Below are 10,708 nucleotides of genomic sequence, written 5' to 3' on the forward strand. Positions count from 1 at the left end.
ACGTGATGATTCTCCACGGTGCACCTGTGTCCTGCTTTGCCTGGCCCAACTCCAACAGACACAGCTGTGCAAATTGAACCAGTCTGAGCACAACATACAGGGAAAAAAGCGTGGGGATATGATAGAGCTCCCAAATGTTGCTCAGCAGATCAAAGGGGAACTCCTCCACAGTGGTTACACAATGTGTGAGTGCCTGACATGTGCATGGCATCCTCCTCTTCTACAACGTTCATTATTTGGGCAGTATTATTTACAAGGATGCAGCATTCAATGATTTTGAAGAATATTGGGTGTGCATGTTTTTTTCTACCTCATGATCAATATTTTTTTTTACAATTAGTCATCGACTGTCCAACGGTAACCGGGGTGCTGATTTCTGGGCCCGGGGAAAGATTTCACTTTAATTTCCCCCCTCCCTATTGGTAACATACATTCTGCATCAAACCATGAAACACCTGCTAAATCACATGCTTGATGAGCGTCTGTCATCTCACTCTAATTAGCCGACATCTTTAGGCAATCTGCTGAAAATGGCTGTCGCTTTTGGTAACATACACTCTGCATAAAACCATAAAACCCCTGCCAGATCACATGCGCGACAGGCGTCTGTCATCTCGCTCTAGTTTGCCGACATCTTTAGCCAATCTGCTGAGCATGGCTGTCACTGGAAATCTCAGCCACATGGTAAACATGGGGCTAATAACCAGTGATCCACACAACCTCTAAAAAGTGAAGGCAACCAAATAACACTCAGTGGTGCAGTAGATACAGAGGAGAAACCCTGAGTGGCATCAGCCCAGTCATCACTGCGTCGTCAGCGAAGCTAACACACTGACAGTGGACTGGTCGCTGCACTTTACTAGATCTCACAAAACATCCTGCTGTACATGCCCCATTTGTAAATGGATGGTCGTTTATGATGTAGGTCATTTCTATAAAATATCCTTTAGTACCACTTGTGAACTTTGAACCACAGTTCACCAGCCCTCCTATGACATCAGAGGGTTAAGAGTTATCATGTGGTGGCAGCTAAAGCAAATTGAGAACTTCTAAAGACTGCAATAGGGAAGGTTTGCTCCATGACACTGAACAAAAGTCGGTGTGATCCTATGTGGTCCTCTGTAGCTCAGTTGGTAGTGCATGGCTCTTGCAATGCCAGGATAGCGTTGGGAGCACCTAACCATCAAAAATGGGTGCACGCTTGACTGAGTTCGCTTTGGATAAAAGTGTCTGCTAAATGGCATATATTATATATTATCATGGTATCTTATGGCACACTGATGTAAGTAAGGAAGCAAATACCATTTCATGAAGTGCCGTACTTCAAGCTTCAAGGTCCCCAACTCAAAGGTGAATGGCATTGCTGTGATAGTCAAAGCAAACAGAAATGGGCCAATTCTATTTGCCTGTTTCTCTGACTTTTAGTGCAGATACACATCTTAAGGGGTTATTTAGGATCACTTAGTCACCGTGGCGAGAGTCAACCACCTATGGGTTCCCTTCTGCACCTGTTCAAACCCCCAGGGTCTCCTGACCACAGTGGATACCAGGGGGGAAGAACACAACGCAAAACACCGGCACGTAGTGAGGGCAATGTACTGGGAGAAAACAAACACAGAAAAGGACAGAAAAGCTGAGCACATGTTTATAATTATATTATCTGAAAAGCTGCTTTACTATGAACAAACTTGCCAACTTTGCCTAAATTCCAACTGGACAATGTCATTAAGACAATTCACTCTACAATCGTCTCCATGTGGACATATTACATTAAAGCAGTATCCTTGATCATCTGAATGTATAGCTCAACAACATTGAAACAAGCTTGGCGATGGAAGAGTACGCTGGGGATAGCTAACCTCTCCATTAGGAAAAACTCAAATAGAATGAGATTGTGCAATTTAGTAACAGATAGTATTAGAGCATCATAATGAGTGTCTACATCAAAGGATGTTGTAAGACTGTTGATAAGGTGATATTTTTGTGCAAAGAGAGAAGACTTTTGGTCTGATGCCCAGTATGTGCCCTGTGTTTGTGTCACAGCACCTGGCCATTCATTTACCCTTTTTTTTTTCAATGGATAAAATACCCTTTTTTTTGTGTTAAACTTTTTTGTAAGTTATATTTCTCCAAACTTTACACAAAGAGCAAAGTAAATTAGGTCCCACTTTAAACAAACAACAGCACCAGGCTTAATTGAAGCATTCATAAACTGTTTTTTAAGGCCTATGCATCATATCGTTTATAAGCATATGTCATACTCTATAGAGGGTAAGTGGATGAGACTATAAAGGGTGGCAAAAAGGCTTGTGTCACATTTGGAAAAGCAGCAGATGTGAGAGGACTTTTTATCACCCGTTATGCTCTATACGTTATAAATGATTTGTGAGGCATATGCATATAGTGCCGATGAACACTTTATGAATCTACTGTAATGGACATTAGACTTCTTGGAAGTATAAGGGCAAAAGTTTCCGAGAAAAAAAAAAAAATGTGTCCCTCTGACATTTCTTTGTAGTTAGATTCTATCCCACCAGATGTCAGTATTCTTTGTTTGTAACTGTTCGATAACTTCCTATTTTTCAGAAGAGACTATTCATGTGCCATGCAAGATAGCATTGTTGCAAGTATTGTCACGTTTGAGAATAAATCTTTTTTTTATCACTGGAGAACACAGCTTGGAATGAATCTCAGAGCCAATACTTGGCAGCATCTGAATTCTCCTTTTGAGTTTTAAAATCTTTGCAACTTTTCAATACCCATCATTTGAATATTTTGGATTACCACTGACATTGCATGTGTGTCTGAAAAATATTTAATAAGTGTCAATATCATTGGTAGATAGACACATTATATGAAATCTTATTGTGCATACCAAGAATATATTATTATAGCATTGCAAGGAGAACGTGTCCTCCTCGACAGAGAAAAGGGAGACAATGCCATTGTAACACATTTCCATGTTCAGCTTTCTGAAACATTTAGAGACACAAAAATGGTGCGCTAGATATGACAATGTATAAATATCCCTCTTATCTTTATTAATAGGGAACCAGTGAATGGTTGTGCCACTGTTCCATGGTCACTTCAAATTCCATTCTGACAGCAAGGGCACTTCAAGCACTCTCAAGTGTTCATTCATGATCAACCTACAGCAATGTGAGGTTCAGCCAAAGCTTCTTTTTTTTTAAGTTGAGCGGTTCACGGCAGTTATTCTAGACAAATTATCAACACTGAGGGATCCTTCAACTCCGATGTCGTCTAAGGAGGAACCTTTAACCCATTGTGTGCCTCTAATCCTCAACTCCCACCCCTGTGACCCCCGTTCACATCTCTGCTGCAGGGGAGGCCGACGACATTGCAGCCAGACTCTACACTCATTAGATACATCCTCATCACTCGTTGTGATTATATTTGACGATATAGACATGTGTACTGAGCAAGACAACACAAAGAAAAACATTGTCCCAACATGATGCTCTAATGGAAGGAAGGATTCAGACCACTGCATGGACCAGGCTGCTGTGCAGTGCTGTTCAGCATCACCTAGTGTTTCCGTGGTTGGCTGGTGAAAGCTTAGAGGGAGTTAATGCTCCTCCTGTGTGACCTATAATCTGCTGCTCCCTCTCTCTGGCTCTCCTGTTCAACTGAATGGAGAACTTGGGAGGTGGGTGAAAGGGAACAATTGTTATAGCTGGGGTGAACCTGCCTTTCAGACACTGTCTGTCTGCCCCTTGCCAGCTGTGCAGTTAGTGTTAGGGGATTTGTGATAATTTTCCCCACAGGGTCCTGTCCTCAACTCTGGTGAGGGAGTACTAATGGCTAGACTACGGGGAAAATGACCCCCTGCCTCTTCCAATAGATCTCCATGGGGCTTGCTGGGAGGCAACACTGCTCGGTGGTCTTACCCAACCCGAGGCCACTCTTGAGGAATGCCTGAGAGAAGAGCCTTCATTGGTGATACAGCTCACTTTTTAAATTAGTGTATTTACAATGCAAACCATAATTGAATGACCCTTTTCCACAATTGTACGATTGTTGACTGCCATATTAGAACACACCTGTTAAATAGATATTTTATCTGAAAGTAAACTGGCCTGGGAATGTAAAAGTGAAATCATTACATTATCCCAGTTTGAACATATAGATAGATGTGATGTCAGATGTCTTCCACCAGATAGGAAATTGGACCAGGCTACCCTCTGTGGATCTAGTATTGCTGTGATTATTTGCTGCAGCCGATTTGCCTGGGAAAGGTTGACTTGCGTCAACCACCTCAAATAGGACACATGTCGGTGTGGTAGGGTTCTTAACAGGCTCTTTCTAGTTCCCTTCTGATATGATCCTAGCCTCTAGATCCACCTGTCTCACATCTGGTCGGTCTTATCTCCAGTGACTGACCAGGTCAAGGACTGACCTCTTGTCCCACACCGACATACTAAGATAACTGTGTTTCCCCTGGTGGTAAAATGAGTATTTATAGAAATGCCAGCTTCACATGTTAAAACACTATAGGCCTTCTGACAGGACTGGACAGGGCCTGTAAAGCATCTGTCTTATTTATTTCAACACTGCTGGCCGGCCCGACCGGCATGCTCTCAGTCTACCCTGCAGCAGGCAGCACACAGGACAGTTTTCAGGATTACAGAGGGAACTTAAGGTGTCCCTCAGATATTTTGTCAGCTAAGGGATCACTGGAGCTGGCATCTGACTGAGTGTAAGTATGTCATGACTGTGGTCGACATTCTAGGAGGCTCCGTGAATGAGAGATTGATTATCGCCCCAGAATGTGGAGTGAGCATTCGGATTTCCAAGAAGAGGGGCGCTAATGTTTTATTCCTCCTTATTGAACTGTTGGTCATAAAAGCAGTCACATATTTCATCACGGGATATTCATTGCTGGGATATTTATGGTGTTTAAATTTAGAGAGGGCTGTGAAAAAAATGCCTCCCTCTGAGCACTGGCAGACAGTATATCACTGAACCCCAGCGATGGTGGCCCTCAGATCTCTGTAACAAACTGACGCTGATCCTCCCATGAACATTTAGAACATGTAAAGTCAGCAACGCAACATAAAACGTACTTGTTTCTTTGAAGACAACTGATGTCTTCAGAGAACAAGACACAGACAGTGGTGTAAACACTCAGCTGCAGTTCTTGTGGGATCCTTTACAACATCCCTCCTCCTCCCCCTGAGCCACCACTACCAACCAACAGCTTACTTACGTAGCTGTGAGTGACAACGCTGCGTGGTTCACTGATATAATAATGTAAGCCGTGGTGATGGATTGGATTTTGTTCACTAGATATGTTTATCTTGTTGCTTTCAAAGCATCTGCCTGACCCGCTGACATGGATGAAGGTGGCACCGCGTGCACTGGCTACCACCAAATACTAACAGGTCACGACCTTGACAAGATCCAACGAGAGACTGAGAGTTCAGATCACAACCCTTACTCACCAAGACTAACCCCCCCCCAACAAAGGCTCGCCGCTCAACAAAGACGACACAATTGGGAAACAGGAATGCAGGGGCTAAAAAGGGGGGGGGGGGGTAAGAAACAAATCCCATTTGATGCAAAGTTGGTCAATGGCTATTTAACTCAGAGCATGCTTTGAGGAGTATATGGACTGTGACTTTCAGGCCCTGTTTGCACAAAAGTGATGCACCTTTGAAAAGGCTCTGAATTGACAGCTTTTCCCTCGCTCTGTGTGGTTCAGGCCAGCCCTGAGACACTCATATCACTCGGGTGTGACGGCAGAGAGAGGAGTTACACTTTGAAAACACACACAGGGTCCTCGGCCCTGGCTTTTGTTCCCGGTTGCGGTCCACTGTTCCTGCTCGTCGCAAAAAGACAATAAGGGGGCAGCCACTGGATTGGCTGCCTCCGAATCAAATAGCGAACAGCCGTCGATGCAGAACTAATCTGTGAAGAGGTCTTTCCTGTGTGATAACCCCCCCTACCCTTCAACCCTCCCTCCTCCCTCCTCAAACCAGAAAACCTCATCTTTGATGGGAAATGACAAAAAAGTAACCAGCTTTAAGCATAGCTAGACTTTTTTCATTAGTTTCGAAGGCTCCCATTCGGGATGTTCCTACTTATTTGATGTGGCAGCAATTAGTGAGAGACTTTTGTGCTCCGTGAAGATGGAGCGGCCCACTTCAATGATCCTGTTTATGCTCTGAATAGAAAACAAGAAACACAAAAGAGGACAGATAACATGTTCACATCAAACAGCAAACCTCTTACGCCGTTACTGTTCTGGCTCGCTTGTCTTTTATGGTGACCCGAAGAAGTGTTACTTTTCCCATGAGAAAGCTGGTCGGTTAGCAGAGGGACATCATAGGGTGCCCGTGGTCTGGGCCCACCTCCAGACACTAGGGTGCTCCCATTTCTGCGCGCACCTACGTCCATCACTGCCTGCTGTTTTGATTTCTCCTGGCTTTAAAAGGACCCATTGAACAATAACAGCCATTAGGAGCCATGTCGGAGGCCATGCTTTCACTGGCTCGGACTGGGAGGTGATCTTTCAAATAACCAAAAGGCACAAGGTTGCACCTCTGCCCTCAATCTACTGGACACAAATTCATAAAATAGGCCAACTAACTGTCATACTTGTAGCCTACATGTGAAAATGTATCTCAAACTTTGCATCTATTGACTGATACTTGATGATCAAAGGTGTAATATTAAGTATCCATATTCTATCAAAGCTTCCTAACTCCTATTCAGCTGGTCTAAGTCTCAAAATGTGACAGCGGTTGTTTCCTGTGAGTTATGTTAGAAACGTGCTAGTTGTTCGAATCACTCTGGATCCGATTACAGCTGCTGAGTGAAAAAGACAACTCTGTTTCAGAGGCACATGCTGAAAGATGAATTTGGCTCATTAGAACATGTTCCCTGCCTTTGTTTTAGCTGTCAGAAGTGTGTATTCTCGTACCACTGGGTGTTCTGCTCATTGTAAAAGTGATTTGTTAATGGACACACAATGTAAGAGCTGGTGATTATGAGAATGAAGACATTGGGTGAAATAAGAAACTATTCACACCCCTCGACTTTTTACACATTTAGTTGTGTTACAGCCTGAATTTAAAATGGATTAAATTGAGATTGTTTTGGTCATTTTGTTTTTACAAACGTATTAAAAATGAAAAGCTGAGATATCTTGAGTCAATAAGCATTTCATCCTTTTGTTATGGCTAGCCTAAATAAGTTCAGGAGTAAAAATTAGCTGGATACGTCCCATAACTTTAACAAGATTTTGGAATTACTACTTCATCTCTGTAGCCTATTCATACAATTATCTGTAAGGTCCCTCAGTCGAGCAGTGAATTTCAAACACAGATTCAACCACAAAGACCAGGGAGATTTTCCAATGCCTCGCAATGAAGGGCACCTATTGATAGATGGGGAAAATGAAGAAAAAAACAGACATTGAACATCTCTTTGAGCATGGTGCAGTTTTTAATTACACTTTGGAGGGTGTATCAATACACCCAGTCACTACAAAGATACAGGCGTCCTTCCTAACTCAATTGCTAAAGAGGAAGGAAACCACTCAGGGATTTCACCATGAGGCCAAAAGTTAGAGTTTAGCGGCTGTGATAGGGGAAAACTGAGGACGGATCAACAACATTGTAGTTACTAAACCTAATTGGCAGAGTGAACAGAAGGAAGCCTGTACCGAATACAAATATTCAGGATAAGAAATGAATGGGATGGAGCTAAGCACAAGCAAAATCTTAGGAAAACCTGGTTAAGAATGCTTTCCACCAGACACTTTCAGCAGGACAATAACCTAAAACACAAGGCCAAATCTACACTAGAGTTGCTTACCAAGAAGACAGTGAATGTTCCTGGGTGGCCGAATTACAGTTTTGACTTAAATATACTTGAACATCGATGGCAAGACCTGAAAATGGTTGTCGATCAACAACCAACTTGGCAGAGCTTGAAGAATTTTGAAAATAATAAATGGGCAAATGTTCCACAATCCAAGTGTGAAAAGATCTTAAGAGACTTACCCAGAAAGACTGACAGCTGTGAATACTTGATGTAAATGAGATTATGTAAATGAGATATTTCTGTATTTCATTTTCACTACATTTGCAAAACATCTAAAAAAATATATGTTTTCTCTTTGTCATTATGGGGTATTGTGTGTTGATGGGTGAGAAAAAAAATCTGTTTAATCCATTTTGAATCCAGGCTGTAACACAACAAAATGTGGAATAAGTCAAGGGGTATGAATACTTTCTGAAGGCACTTGTAGCTCTAACAACACTGTATTTCTAATGTTCTTGTTGATGGAGAACATTATCACTGCTTCAGTACCAGTATAATTTAACAAAAGTAGGCAATACTTTATTTGGAATTTATCAGCATCTACTGTGCATAATACCTTGAAGTCTGACGAATGTCCTTGCATGGTTTTCATGAAACTGCCTGGTGATTTGTAAAAACTAAGTCGATTTTTGACATGGGCAGAGAAGGATGAGTTTGAACCATTTCATATGGATGTTTAGAGCATAACAGCAAACACCTTAAAGGCCCAATGCAGCCCTTTTTTAATATAATTATCAAATAATTTCAAAGTAACAATTAAGTACCTTAGTGTATTCGTTTTGACAATAATATACATTACCAGTCAAAAGTTTGGACACACCTTCTCATTCAAGGGTTATTCTTTATTTTTACTATTTTCTACATTGTAGAATAATTGTGAAGGCATCAAAACTATGAAATAACACATATGGAAACATGTAGTAAAAAATCTAAATATATTTTATATTTGAGATACTTCAAAGTAGACACCCTTTGCCTTGATGACAGCCTTGCACACTCTTGGCATTCTCTCAGCCAAAATCATGAAGTAGTCACCTGGAATGCATTTCAATTAACAGGTGTGCCTTGTTAAAAGTTAATTTGTGGAATTTCTTTCCTTCTTGATGCATTTGAGCCAATCAGTTGTATTGTGACAAGGTAGGGGTGATATACAGAACCTAGCCCTATTTGGTAAAAGACCAAGTCCATATTATGGCAAGAACAGCTCAAATAAGCAGAGAAACAACAGTCCATCATTACTTTAAGACATGAAGGTCAGTCAATACAGAACATTTCAAGAACTTTGAAAGTTTCTTCAAGTGCAGTTGCAAAAACCATCAAGTGCTATGATGAAACTGGCTCTCATGAGGACCGCCACAGGAAAGGAAGACCCAGAGTTACCTCTGCTGCAGAGGATACATTCATTAGTTACCAGTCTCAGCAATTGCAGCCCAAATAAATGCTTCACAGAGTTATAGTAACAGACACATCTCAACATCAACTGTTCAGAAGAGACAGGCCTTCATGGTCAAATTGCTGCAAAGAAACCACTACTAAAGGACACCAATAAGAAGAAGAGACTTGCTTGGGCCAAGAAACACAAGCAATGGACATTAGACCAGTGGAAATCTCTCCTTTGGTCTGATGAGTCCAAATTTGAGATCTTTGGTTCCAACCATCGCATGGTGGAGTATTTGTGATGTTGTACAATTCAAGGCACACGTAACCAACGATACGCCATCCCATCTGGTTTGCGCTTAGTGGGACTATCGTTTGTTTTTCAATATGACAATGACCCAACATACCTCCAAGCTGTGTAAGGGCTATTTGACCAAGAAAGAGAGTGATGGAGTGCTGCATCAGATGACCTGGTGTCCACAATCACCCGACCTCAACCCAATTGAGATGGTTTGGGATGAGTTGGACCGCAGATGTAGAAAATAGTACAAATAAAGAAAAACCCTTGAATGGTGTAGATATGTCTAAATTTTTGACTGGAACTGTATTTTGAGCCAAAAAATATATCTCAAGCAATAATTTGCTAGGGCCCCCAGGCAAGCCAAAATGCCCACCCATGCAAACAGGCTGATTAGAAGGTCCTGTGTAGATTGTATTTATTTTCACACTTTTACAGTGTTAGTTTCATCAGCTGTTGTACAATATGATACAAAGCGCTGGAGAAAAAAACAAACATTTTTACTGCACTGGGCCTTTAAAGACCCTGTTGATAGATGCTTTCATAGAATCCACCTCCTTCCTATGGAGATGAAGTCCGAATCGTTGACCTAAGTGAGAAAAGCACAGACACGGTCAGTTAGCAGCCCAGTAAAAACGAGAAACACAAGTCTTCAAAAGCTTCAGGGAAATGAATGGCAAGTCAGTGGAAACTTGTCCTAGCTAATCAATAAAGTGGGTTTCAGCACTGTTGTTTTACAGTTAGCAGGGGGGCAGGGCCTTTAACACCTTCATTGACAAGGAGATATCTGCAGGGAGCCTCTCCTGCGGTATTTAGGACAACAATTTGCCACCTCATTACCAGCTGGATTCACATAGGCAGTTTGTGACCGACTCTCTGTCTGTCACTTTGGGCCTGGCTGTCCAGTGGTCTCATCCCTCTCTCTAGCTCCCGTGATGGATGACAGGAAAGGAGGGGTAATACCATGCTTAACAATGGACCCTGCTGTTTCTCCTGAAAATAGATGGAAATGTCTCATTTCTCGATGAGAATATCATAATGATGTAAGACATCACCTGCAGTACTTTGTATTCATAACATACAGTAAACATTCAACACATAACATACATTAAACATTTTAGCAGTAATAATGCTCACTAGGGTTTTGAGCCAAACCATTTGCATCTACAGTGTACATTGTTGATT

Source organism: Oncorhynchus nerka, linkage group LG27 (genome assembly GCF_034236695.1).
Source record: "Oncorhynchus nerka isolate Pitt River linkage group LG27, Oner_Uvic_2.0, whole genome shotgun sequence".
NCBI lineage: Eukaryota > Metazoa > Chordata > Actinopteri > Salmoniformes > Salmonidae > Oncorhynchus > Oncorhynchus nerka.